Source organism: Siphateles boraxobius, unplaced genomic scaffold, assembly GCF_051911475.1.
Source record: "Siphateles boraxobius isolate OS27281-9 unplaced genomic scaffold, OSU_SipBor_1 1, whole genome shotgun sequence".
Classification (NCBI taxonomy): domain Eukaryota; kingdom Metazoa; phylum Chordata; class Actinopteri; order Cypriniformes; family Leuciscidae; genus Siphateles; species Siphateles boraxobius.
In genome coordinates, this window is record NW_027508699.1 from 22,505,004 (window position 1) to 22,517,696 (window position 12,693).

A 12,693-nucleotide genomic window follows, 5' to 3' on the forward strand; every position below is an offset into this window, starting at 1 on the left:
CAGGTAAAGAAATAACATGAGATAAAAACTATTTCAAAAACAGACAATAAATAATAAAATGTCACAGCTCAGCTAATATTAGAAAGCCAGTGCAAAAAGATGAGTTTTTAACAATGATTTAAAACACTCAACAGAGGTAGCTGCTCTAATACGGAGAGGAAGCGAGTTCCAGAGCGTAGGACCTGCTATTGAAAAAGGTCTGTCCCCTCTGGTTTTTTGTCTAGACCTTGGGCAGTCTAAAAACAACTGGCCAGTAGACCTTAGTGTTCTAACTGGAGTGTGCAAAGTAAGCATATCTGATAAATATGATGTGCCAATCCATTTAGAGATTTAAAAACGAGCAATACAATTTTAAAATGGATTCTGGAAGCAACATGCAACTAATGGAGAGCCAACAATAGAGGGGTGATGTGGTCACTGCGCTTTTTCCCTGTCAACAAACGTGCAGCTGCATTTTGGACTAGTTGTAATCGGCGGATTGAGCACTGATCGAGGCCATAGTATAAAGAGTTACAATAGTCCAAACTATTATTAATGTGAAATATAAAAATACCTTAAAGGCCCCCTGAAATCAAAATTTAAGTTTTTTAGCTTTTAACATGAATATGTTAGGCTTAAGGTTATGAATAAGCTGGTGTGTTCCAAACCAATGACAAAATTCAAATTTAAGAGATATAAGCATTCAAAACTTACAGTCCCTCACTTCCGCTAAAATGGATCACAAATTTTTATTACGTCACCACGGACTTCAGTTTCTTGCATCTTCTGTCCAATAAAATTCTCTCTAAAATGTAAAGCGTCCCGCTCACTATGCTATAAATACCACCTGGCCTAGCGACCATCGTTGACACAACACGGAGCAATATGGGAAACAACTTGCGGCACAGATGTACCTTATAAAAAAAAAAACATCTCCAGTAAACTAGTTGGGCATTTGTTTGTGAAATAGCGCTGAAATTGTTTATTTTTAAAATCAAGCTGCTGAGCTCGTTGCCACTGCTATCAGTGGCATGGATATAGTGTCTTCACTCGGACTGGCTTCTATCGCCGTTGCGGAGACTCTCTATTTATGATACTTGCACGTTTTGTCCATCAAGATAATTTTCACAGATGAACACAGTTTTTATGAATTTTGAAGCCTAAATGCAGTTGGCAGAAGTAAAAAGCTAAAGGTAGGCTATAAACCAACTACACCACGGTCCCTCAACTTCAGCTTCAGAGAACTCTTTCAGTTTTTATGCCTCTGTAGTCCCATTTAGCCACTTGTTAGCAACTACCTTTTTCAAGACACGTAGCAGCTTAAATAAATCAAAAGTGGGGTAATACTGATGTATTTTATGTCATAGAATAAAATGTGAAAGTGTTTTTGTTCACCACAGACATTATTTCAGTCATTTAACCAAAATCCCATAAAAAAAAATTTTTTTAAAAAAAATGAATGGAGTGCCCATCACTTGAGGAACATAGCCATGTCTAGGTCTGAGGATGACTTTAGAGTCATTCGGCCCGAACTCAAGACACGACGCGCTGACAGACAGCGCATGCAGGTCCCCCACACGTTTTACTGACGACAGTGCAGTCAGAAAGACTATTTTCAGTGATAGATATTTCAACCCCACGGAGTCTAGTGGTTCAAATGGAAAGGCTTTCAGGGCCTCGAGGACCAATGAAAGATCCCACATAGGAACCGACGGGGGGCGCGGCGGGTTCATCCTTCTAGCTCCTCTAAGGAAGCGGATGACCAACTCATGTCTTCCCAGTGACTGGCCTTGCGTCGATTCTGCGAACGCTGCCACGGCCGCCACGTATACTTTGAGCGTGGATGGGGACCTCCCCTTATCCAACAGCTCTTGTAGGAAGGTGAGTAGATGCGCCACCCCGCATGTCCGTGGGTCTAGACCTCTGTCGGTGCACCATCCGGAGAACACCGACCATTTAGACGCCTACTCGTGGAAGGAGCTCTAGACTGCGTGATCGTGTTCATCACTCCTTCTGGCAGGGCAACAAGTACCCGTTGATCAACCATGCATGCATAGACCAGCGCTCTGGATGGGGATGACAGATCGCGCTGCGAGCCTGAGAGAGGAGATCTGCCCTCACCGGAATCGGCCACGGAGCTGTAAGTGACAGCCGTGCTAGTTCCGGGAACCAAATCTGATTCTCCCAACGCGGGGCTATGAGGAGCACCGAGTGGCGCGTTTCTCTGATTCTCTTGATCACCTGTGGTAACAAAGAAACCGGCGGGAAAGCATATAGCGGGAGGCTGGGCCAAACCTGGGCCAGCCCGTCCTCGTCCTTCGAGAAGAACGTAGGGCATTGAGCGTTGTCTTTTGACGCAAATAGGTCGACTTCCGCTCTTCCGAGCTTCTGGAAAGTTTGGGGGTGCAGGGACCATTCCCCTGGGGGAACATTGTCCCTGGACAGTTTGTCTGGGCCGTCGTTCAAATGGCCAGGCACATGCGCCGCCCTCAGCGAACACAGGTGCATCTGAGACCAAATAAGGAGGCGTTCCGTCAGATTGCAGACATTTCTGGATCTGACACCGCCCTGACGGTTTACATAGGATACCACAGACATGTTGTCCGAGCGGACAAGAACATGTCGGTCCTGTATGAACGGGAGGAAGTTCTCGACCGCTATCATTTCCAGACAGTTTATGTGAAAACACTTCTCTTGGTCTGACCACTGGCTGAAGACCGGTCTGCCCTCGAACAGCGCGGCCCAAGCCGAGTTGGACGCGTCTGTCGAAATGACTTTCCGATAAGAGATGGTTCCCATCATCACTCCCTGCTGGTACCAGTCAGCTACTAACCAGGGCTGCAGAGCCACTATGCAGGTCTGAGTCACTCTGATTTTCTGGCCGCCAGAAACCCAGCCTCGGCGGGACGCGCGAGCATTCAACCAGCGTTGGAGCGGGCGCATGCGCAGTAGGCCCTGCTGAAGCACCGCTGCAGCTGATGCCATACAGCCCAACATCCTTTGAAATGTTTTCAAAGGGATAAAGCTGCCCTTCTGGAAAGATGCGGCTAGGTGGCCAACACGGCGCACACGCTGTGTCGATAAATGAGCCGTCATGGTCACCGAGTCCAGTTCTATTTCTAAAAAGGAAATTGACTGGCTGGGCAGTAATGAACTCTTGGTCCACTTGACCGTGAGACCCAAGCTTTCCAGGTGACTGAGAAGCACTGTTCTGTGAGATAGCAGTTCTGTTTCTGACTGTGCCAATATCAGCCAATCGTCCAGATAGTTCATTATTCGCAGCCCCTGACTTCTCAGGGGGGCGAGCGCCGCGTCCATGCACTTCGTAAATGTACGGGGTGCTAGGGACAGGCCGAACGGCAGGACGGTGTATTGATATACCTGACCGTCGAAGGCGAATCTCAAAAATTGTCTGTGACGGTGTATTATCTGAATCTGAAAATAGGCATCCTTCAGATCTAGAGAAATAAACCAGTCCCTCGGGCGAACGTGCGCGAGGATTTTCCTGGTCGTACTTTGTTCAAATGTCTCAGATCTAGGATAAGTCTGAAGGCTCCGTCCTTCTTGGGTACAGGAAAATATCGGCTGTAAAAACCTGACTTGCTCAGAGAAGGCGGTACCTTTTCTATAGCCCCTTTGCACAGCAGCTTTGCTATTTCTGCGTGAAGTAGGTTTGCTACTTCCGCATTCACTATCGTCGCGGTCCGGGCCTGAAAGTGCGGGAGACGGCGAATTAATTGAAGTGTATAGCCCTGCTTTATTGCGCGCGCGCTCTCCATTCTGGGCAATGGTTGCTCGCTGAAAGCCGAAACCGGCTGATTTATGTGAGATGTCCCAATCATAAGGGATGGGGAACATTCTTTTTTCACTTTTTGACACGCGAGAAGCGCTCCGGGCGGAAAAGCTTCCTGTAAGCGTGAGCGCGTGTGCGCGGGCACGAGACTTACAAGTGTATTTGACGCCCCCGATCATAATGGATGGGGAGCGTCTTATTAATGCCCTGCGTTTTGTGATAACACTTAAACGCGCGGGCAGAGCCTGGGGGAGGTTTGTGTTAGCAAGCGTGAACGCTCTCTGGTGGGCACGAGAACTACATTCATAACCTGCTTTTTTGATCGGGCAGAGCGGGCAGATAGTGGGCACAGACCTGTGGACACATTTCTTACATTCAACACTCGAGCGGCTTTTCTGCGCTTTATGAGAGTGTGCTCTGTGAATGACACGAGATTCGAAGTGCTTGTGTGTAGGGGTGAACACTTGGGCGTGGGCACTTTCACTACACTTAAAACATAGACGGCCTGAGCCAGACCAGACATTATACTCTTTTTGAGATTTCTCTGGGTCGCCGTGAAAACGGCGTTTGTGTGCAGGCGAGAGGGTGAACAAACCGGCTCGTTGGCTGCTAAATGAACCGCTGCAGTAGCCTGTTTGAAGGGGACTGACAGGGAAATAAACTTTGACGGCGGTCCGGCCACAGCGGGACACGCGCGTCTTTTCTTTCTCTTTGTTAGGAGGGCTTCGCGTGCTCAGACTTCAGCGTGATCTTCTGCCGAGGCGCTCTTGTGGGCGGCGGTCTGTGACGGCTGTCTGAGCGCGACCTAGGGCGGCCGCCCTGACGTCACTGTGAAGGCTGAGGCTGTGCTCAGCCACTGGCTCGCACAGGAGGCTCGCCACTGGCTCGCACTTCACTGGCTCGCACAGGAGGCTGGCTTTGTCTCTCGCGAGAGCGGCCTGTAGAGGAGCTCAAGCGTCACGCCAGGAAGAGGTTCATGCCCTGCGTGGTCTTCTGTACCTCAGAAAAACGGTCAACGATCCCGTTCACCGCTGGCCCGAAGAGACCAGTGGTGGAGAACGGCGCGTTCAAGAAGGTGGCTCGCTCATATCCGCGAGCGTCAACTAGAGGTGCCTCTCTGTTACAGTCAACGCAGCCATGGCTCGTCCAATGGCTTGAGCTGCGGTTTTAGTGGCGCGGAGAGAGAGATCCGTCGCACGTCTCAGGTCTGTAACCGCAGCTGGATCCCGGCCCTTCTCATCCCATTCACGGAGGAGGTCAGCTTGCAGGATCTGTAGCACAGCCATGGAGTGGAGAGCAGACGCGGCCTGGCCGGAGGCGGCATATGCGTGGCCGACCAAGGCGGACGTGGCTCTGCAAGCTTTTGACGGGAGGGCTGACCGGTACCGCCATCTCGCGGAGGGTGGGCAAAGGTGCGCTGCGACTGCCTCTTCCACAGGGGGAATAGCCGTGTACCCTTTCTCGGCAGCGCCGTCCACTTGGGAGAGCGACGTGGAGGCCTGGGACTGAAGTCTCGAGGAGAATGGTGCATTCCATGACTTCGTCAGCTCCGAGTGAAGTTCCGGCAGGAATGGAGCGGGCCTGCTTGCTGAAGCTGCACGGCGGCGACTTTGAAGGAAACAGCTGTCGAGCCTGTTCGGCGCGGGTTCCTTCGGCAGCGACCACTCGAGCCCGAGACGGTCAACAGCCTGCGTCAGCAGGCGCATCGGTTCCGCATCAGCTCCAGCGCGGGTACGGGTGGATTCCTGGATCGACGAGGAGGCGGAGTGAAGCGACCATTCCTCGCTGTCTGATGCCAGGATGGAGCAGCAGTCTCTCGTGGCGTGTCCCTCGGCCTCATCCTCAGATGCGACAGCAGTGAGGCTCGTGAGCGGCAGCTGCGCGTCGGTGAGGAGGGGCGGGGAAGGCGAAAGCGAGGCTCGAGGGAGGTTCTCCGGCAAACGCGTCGCTGTGGCCACAGGTTCCGGCTGTCTCAGGGAACGGCGCTTCTTCCTACGCGGTCCCACAGAGGGCGGAGTGACTGCTGCGGTGTTGAAGGCTTCGAGTCGAGCCCGCAGGGTCGACAGCGGCAGTCTCTCGTGGCGTGTCCCTCGGCCTCATCCTCAGATGCAACGGCAGTGAGGCTCGTGAGTGCAGCTGCGCGTCGGTGAGGAGGGGCAGGGAAGGCGAAAGCGAGGCTCGAGAGAGGTTCTCCGGCGAGCGCGTCGCTGTGGCCACAGGTTCTGGCTGTCTCAGGGAACGGTGCTTCTTACCTACGCGGTCCCACAGAGGGTGGAGTGACTGCTGCGGTGTTGAAGGCTTCGAGTCGAGCCCGCATGTTCCAGGCCCAGGCAGAGAGCGCAGATCAAGTGGCGGTCTCCGGTGCTGAGCGGGGCTCTACACGAGCCGCAGGAAGCGCGAGGCATCTTTAAAAAGATACTCGCTGCTCTTTTAGAATAGGTTAGCAAGGTAAAGGATACGTCGCCGGATAGCGTAGCTCGAACGGATGGCTGAAGGTGGCGAAGACGGCCGGCTTCCTCAGCGCTCTCCTAAGCTGGCTGTTCGCTGTTCGACGGTGGCGGTGGCTTCTCTAAGATCCAGCGATGCGAAGAGCTTGCTGAAGAGACGAAAAATAAGGGAAGTCAGCCTACCGCCCCTACTTTTATACGCTAAGCCACGCCCATTCCGGCGGGCTGTGACGCTATGAAGGCGTGGGCTCCCCTTCATTGGGCGTGACGTCACGCCGGGCTCACTGGTAGGCTGCAGCAGTTGCCCGCAGGGCAGCCAATGAGCACGCTAGATGGCCTGCTCTAGGTCTGCTAGCTGCTGCACTGCGTTGACAATGAATACAAAATGAAGGTTAATTTTGTAATAATAAAAATAGGGATTTTTGGCTTCAATATCTCGAGAAGATGAATCTTTCCCGTAGCGTAAGCTAAACTTACGCAATACGAGATAACCTCTCGTAAGAGAACGGAGACGTTGCGTCGGATGACGACGAATGGGGTTTTGCTTAGAAAGCCTATCGACTTCGAGTATTACAAAACGAGCCAAAGAAATGCCAAGGGAAAAACACATGCTCAGAGAGGCTTACAGTGGAAATATAAATGTGGGGGTCGCTCAGAGGAGGGACCATCCACACGGGAGGCACCTAGCCGACGCGCAGGCAATAGACACTGGCGCCGACGTACTGGAGGAACTCAGGGCTTTCGGGGAAGTTCACCTGAGGAGAATATCGCACGTTTCCAGTCCGTGGAGTAGAATGGCGAGCAAGAGAAGACACCTGAGCGGGTCCAGTACTAGCTGGTTGAAGCGAGTACACAAGAGGACACAGGCTCTTCTCGGAGATAGTAGAATCTGGCGAATGTGTTAGGTGTCGTCCAGCCTGCAGCTCTGCAGATGTCTGTTAGCGAGGCAGCATGCACTAGAGCACAAGAGGAAGCCACACTCCGGGGAGTGGGCAGTCACACCAAGGGGGCACGGTCGACCTTGCTGCTGGTATGCCAAAGCAAAGGCGTCCACTATCTTTTCCACTGAGACAACCTTTGCTTGGAGAGAGCCTTTCCCTTCAGCTTCCCTCCATAACAGACAAAGAGCTGGCCTGAGGTCCTGAAACACTGCGTTCTGTCTACATAGGCGAGGAGAGCATGTACTGGACAGAGCAGTGCCAAGGCTGGGTCTGCCTCCTCCAGGGGCAGCGCTTGCAGGTTCACCACCTGGTCCCAGAAGGGAGTATTAGGAACCTTGGGCATCTATCCAGGCCGGGGTCTCAGGATCACGTGAGAGCCAGCCCGAATTCCAGGCACGCTTCGTCAATGGAGAATGTGTGCAGGTCCCCTACCCTCTTGATGGAGGCCAATGCAACCAGGAGCGCTGTCTTCATTGACAGGATCTTAAGCTCCAGTGATTGCAAAGGCTCAAAGGGAGCACTCTGCAGGGCAGTTAGAACCACTGAGAGGTCCCAAGAGGGAAGGAGAGGAGGGCAAGGAGGATTCAGTCTCCTCGCTTCCCTCAGGAACCTGTCGATCAGGTTGTGCTTTCCTACGGACTTACCTTCCACTTTAACATGGTGTGCGGCAATAGCGGCAACGTATATTTTCAGGGTGGAGGGATAATAGGAGTGTTAACATGGCCTGAATAGAGCTGTCCCCCCAAATATTAATTAAATCAGAAACCTCGCTACCCTTCCATTGACTGGTCTCAGCATGGTCCGCCATAGTTGTTCTCCGCCATATCTTCTCATTCCCGCCTACTTCAACGGAGAATTATGACGTTTGTCGCATATCAATGACGTGCGGGTCGGATACATGTGACCTGGCCGTTCAGATTGAAGTCGCATTTCAAAAGATCGGATAAATATCGGATTTGGACCACATACCCAAGTGGCCTGGGTGACATTTGAAAAGATCGGATCTGTGTCGTTCAGACTGTCAGGAAAAGATCAGATACAGGTCGGATAGGGGCAAAAAAATCGGAATTGGGTCATTTCAGCCTGCAGTGTGAACGTAGCCTTAGTCATGAGTGATAGTTAGAGTGGGGTATAAATGAGTGCTGAGCTGCGTGAGGAACTCGATGCATTAGGTGATCAGTGATCAGTGGAAACAGGTGTGTGTGAAATCAGTTCAGGGTGTGTGCATGATCAGTCCAAGGGAAGGCAGTGCAGGGGTGGAGCATCCTCTAGTGACACTCGAGGGCAATCCAGCCGAACATCGTCGCAGTATGCTTTACTAAGTAAATAATATAGTAGATATATTCAATACTGTATCTACAATATGGCACCTGACAACAGAAATATAAGAAAAATACTATTACAAAATAAAAATACAATCAATTTTTTGTATCATCAGTTAAATATGTAAATATAGGCCCTAAGTTAGTTAATTTTCTTTTATTAAATTTTTACATAAAAGCATATTTAATTTTGGACACTTGTCAGCATGCAATATATTATATACATATACTAATTTACATTAATAAAAAGTTATTTATAATTTAACCTTTTTTTCAGCAACATTTACTGAACATTGATGCAATTCAATTCAATTCAATTCAAATTTATTTGTATAGCGCTTTTCACTATACACATTGTCTCAAAGCAGCTTTACAGAAAGTGCATTTCGGAAATGTACATAGAAAAATACAGTTAGTTAATCATGTATTAATTTATGGCACAACATATCGCCGGCTTTGAGTCGTCTCTTCACAGGCGTCGAGTCGTCTCTTCACAGGCGTTGGGGCATCTGAAGTCTCCGTGAGAGGCTGGATACAAACTGGAGCTGACGAACGCTATTTACCTTGGGACTAGCGTCCCGAGATAACAGCAGAAAGGCAGATGGGAAATAATTAGCATAGCTGATGTTCATAATGTTAATGCATTCGAATTGATTCAGCAGTAGTATTAAAGGTTAAGCATTAAGTGAATGCTTGGTTAAAGAGATGCGTCTTTAATCTAGTTTTAAACTGGGACAGCGAGTCTGAGTCTCGAACAATATCAGGAAGGCTATTCCAGAGTTTAGGAGCTAAATGCGAGAACGCCCTCCCTCCTTTAGTGGACTTAGATATCCTAGGAATGACCAGAAGCCTCGAATTTAGTGATCTTAAAGAGCGCGATGGATTGTATGGCGATAGAAGGTCTGTTAAATACACAGGAGCTAAACCATTTAGGGCTTTATAGGTCAGTAGGAATACTTTGTAATTGATACGTAACTTAATAGGTAACCAGTGTAGAGATGATAAAATAGGTGTTATATGATCATATTTTCTTGATCTAGTAAGAACTCTAGCAGCTGCATTTTGCACTAACTGTAGCTTGTTTATTGAGGATGCAGGACAACCAGTTAATAAAGCATTACAGTAATCTAGTCTCGAGGTCATGAATGCATGAACTAACTTTTCTGCATCAGAAACAGATAGCATGTTACGTAGCTTAGCAATGTTTCTAAGGTGGAAAAAGGCTGTTCTTGTAATATATGAAATATGATTTTCGAAAGTCAAGTTGCGGTCTAGTATAACACCCAGGTCTTTTACTGTAGTGGATAAAGTAACAGGACATCCTTCTAAATTAAAGTTGTATTGTAAGGGATTTTGTGGGTAGTTTTTTGGACCAATAAGTAGTACCTCCGTTTTATCTGAATTTAATAGCAGGAAATTACACGTCATCCAGCATTTTATATAATTTAGACACTCTGTCAATTTAGATAAGTTAGTGTTTTCATCTGGTCGTGATGAGATATATAATTGAGTGTCATCAGCATAACAGTGGAAATTAATTCCATGTTTTCTTATAATATTACCAAGTGGCAGCATGTATATTGAGAATAGCAGAGGGCCTAACACCGATCCTTGCGGCACTCCATAGTCTACTGACGTTATCTTTGATTTTTCCCCATTTAAACAGACAAAATGGTAACGGTCTGATAAGTACGATCTAAACCAGCTTAATGCCTGTCCCTGAACAACAGTGTAGTTTTGTAGTCGATCCAAGAGTATTTTATGATCTATAGTGTCGAACGCAGCGCTAAGATCGAGTAGAACTAGTATTGAGATACAGCCTTGGTCAGAAGCTAAAAGTAAATCATTTGTAATTTTAACTAGCGCAGTTTCTGTGCTATGATGCGGTCTGAATCCCGACTGGAATTTTTCATAGATATCATTTTCTTGCAAGAAAGAGCACAATTGAGCGGACACAACTTTTTCTAGTATTTTAGACATAAATGGAAGATTTGAGATGGGTCTGTAATTTGCTAAGTTATTTGGATCTAATTGCGGTTTCTTAATGAGAGGTTTTATTACTGCCAGCTTGAATATTTTTGGAACATGACCTCAAAATAAAGATGAGTTAATAATATTAAGAAGAGGCTCTTCCACTACAGGTAACACTTCTTTCAGTAGTTTAGTGGGTATTGGATCTAATAAACATGTTGTTGGTTTAGATGCAATGATAAGTTTATTTAGCTCTTCCTGTCCTATAGTTGTAAAGCGGTGTAGTTGTTCTAGAGGGGCCATAATTGAGGCCGAATCATAAGACATCATAGAGGATTGTATATTTACAATTGTGTGTCGGATGCTTTCTATTTTCTCATTGAAGTAATTCATAAAATCATTACTACTATATTGTAACGGAATATTTTGCTCTGGTGATGTTTGTTTATTTGTTCATCTAGCAACGGTGTTGAATAAAAACCTTGGATTATTTTGGTTATTTTCTATTAGTTTGCGGAGATGCTCAGCCCTGGCTGCTTTTAGAGCCTTTTTATAACGTGACATACTGTCTTTCCACGCGATTCTAAAGACCTCTAAATTAGTTTGTTTCCATTTACGCTCTAAGTTACGAGTTTCTCTCTTGATTGCATGCGTAGCACTGTTGTACCATGGTGCTTTAGTTTTCTCTCTAACCTTTTTTAATCTAATTGGTCGACAATATCTAGTGTACTAGAGAACATGGTGCTCAAACTGCTAGTCATTTCCTCTAGTTCATCTGTTTGTTTGGGTGCACTGCGCAGCTGAGATAGATCAGGTAAGCTATTTGAGAATCTATCTATAGTGGTTGGAAGGATTGTTCTGCCTGGTCGATAACGTGGCGCAACATGACAAATTTCAGCAGTACGTATTACGCAAGATACCATGTGACACACCATGATCAGTGAGATCGTCACTTTGCGGTATAATATTTATATCAGTTGGATTGGTTCCATATGATATAATTAAATCTAGTGTATGATTTAGACGATGAGTGGGACCACTGACGTTTTGCGTGACCCCAAAGGAGTTTAATAAATCTGTAAACGCAGCCCCTAACGCATCATTTGTATTATCTACGTGTATGTTAAAGTCTCCAACAATTATTGCTTTATCGACATTGACCAGTAGATCTGAGAGAAAGTATGCAAACGCTTTTAGGAAGTCAGCATAGGGCCCTGGAGGTCTATATAGGGTAGCCAAGGCTAGAGATAATATGGATTTGTTTCTTACATCTAAGAGCGTAACATTTAGCACAAGTACTTCAAACGAATTAAACCTGTGACCTGTTTTCTGAGTAACATTAAGAATATCTCTATAGATTGTTGCAACACCGCCGCCACGACCGATCAGACGGGGCTCATGCTTATAACAGTATCCTGGTGGAGTAGACTCATTTAGACCGAAATAATCATTTGGTTTAAGCCAGGTTTCAGTAAGGCAAAGTACATCGAAACTATTATCTGTGACCATTTAATTTACAATGACCGCCTTAGGTGTGAGCGATCTAATGTTTAGAAGACCTAGCTTTAGAAATTGTTTTTGTTCACTGATATTTAGATTTTCTGGTTTAATTACAATAAGATTTTTGCTAGATCCTACACTAGATTTATTGTTTGGCCTCACTAAGCGAGGAATAGACACAGTTTCTATATAATGTTCTACACTACTTATATCAATTAAGTTGGGACAGCAAAGACTGTGATTTGGACTTTGACTTACTAGTCATATGGTGTGCAACGTCTTGGAGATGTTGTCCGACAGTACAGCCACTCCGATTCTGCTGGGGTGCAGGCCATCAGCACGGTAGAGCCTAGGTCGCTCCCAGAACAGATTCCAATTATTTACAAAGAGCAGTTTCTGTTCATTACACCATGACATTAACCATTCATTTAGAGCAAATAATCTACTGAACCTTTCTTGTCCTAGTCGGTACGTGGGAAGCGGTCCAGACACGATGATCGTTGCTTCAGGCGATGTGCTGCGAACCGTCTCGATCAGGCTTCTGTAGTCCTTCTTCAGACCTTCCGTCTGCCGCAGCCTGATGTCGCAGCCAATAATAAAAAAAAACACTATTATAGAATGCTGCATTGTAAACATTATATTGAAGGAAATTCTTCATGCAGTTAGATTGAGACACTGTCCACTGCAGTATCCTGAAGGATTGTGAATATAATGTTATTCTTTTGCCAGTATATTAGCCC